The 1,065-nt window shown below is 54.7% G+C and overlaps 1 pseudogene; it reads left to right on the top strand.

Annotated features, from left to right (window-relative positions):
• LOC125773221 (large subunit ribosomal RNA) overlaps positions 1-508 on the top strand; it is a 3,591-nt pseudogene extending 3,083 nt beyond the window's left edge.
• Positions 509-1,065: the final 557 nt, after the last annotated feature.

Here is a 1,065-nt window from a genome sequence, read left to right as displayed (position 1 = left end):
CTGGGTGGTGCCACCGGGTGCGTGTGTCGTCGTAGCATCGACGCGCGTCGTCACCGGGCGCCGACCGCCGCCGTGGCCCGCAAGGGTTCAAGCGTGCGCACGTCGGTCCGTCCCGCGTGTTCTGTCGCCGTTCGACCGTTTGCGCCGATCGCCTTCGCTTCTCCGGTTTCTGGTGCCGCTTGGCTCGAAGACATCTGAATAAACCTCTCGGTCCACGTCATGGACAGTGCCAGGTGCGGAGTTTGACTGGGGCGGTACATCTCCAAAACGATAACGGAGGTGTCCAAAGGTCAGCTCAGAGTGGACAGAAACCACCCGTTGAGCATAAGGACAAAAGCTGGTTTGATCCTAACGTTCAGTACACGCCGGGACAGCGAAAGCTTGGCCTTACGATCCTTTTGGTATAACGAGTTTTTAGCAAGAGGTGTCAGAAAAGTTACCACAGGGATAACTGGCTTTTTTTTTTAGATAATTGTAGAGGTTTTTATTCAAGGGAATACATACAATTCAATAATAAAACCCCTACTCGCCCACCGAGTTCCTATTCCCGCGAGGGATTACTTAAAACTAGGTGTCCTATTGCCTATATAGGCAACACTGATCCGTGCAAATGCACCTGCGCGTGTATTTATGATTATCTACTCATGTTATATTTTTTTAAAATTCTCAGTGATGCGCCCACGTTGGGCCTTCAAATTATCTATAAGTCCCCGACGGTCTCGGACTCCTATACCTTTAACGGGACGATGTTTCGGCCTCTAATGCCGCGGCAGCCTCCGCAGCAGAGAGGCCTCCCGTTTGAGTACCGCTGGCCGGTGACTCAACGGTGGATGGATACCCGTTTTCATCCTCACTGGAGGATCCTCCTTCCTCGCCATGCAGCCATGCCAGGGAGGCCACGGACCTTCGCCTCTCCCTGAACCTCGCGACTCGTTCGCGAATGGCCGCACGACGCGCAGCTGTAGTAGGCGACGGAGGTGGTGATGGGGGCCGCCCACCACGCTGCAACTCCCTTGCTCTTGCTCGAGCTGCATTCCTCGCAACATTCCGGCGCTGGTTGCGAGC

The sequence above is a fragment of the Anopheles funestus genome, assembly GCF_943734845.2.
Source record: "Anopheles funestus chromosome X unlocalized genomic scaffold, idAnoFuneDA-416_04 X_unloc_24, whole genome shotgun sequence".
NCBI lineage: Eukaryota > Metazoa > Arthropoda > Insecta > Diptera > Culicidae > Anopheles > Anopheles funestus.
This window is presented reverse-complemented; position numbering and strand designations above follow the sequence as displayed.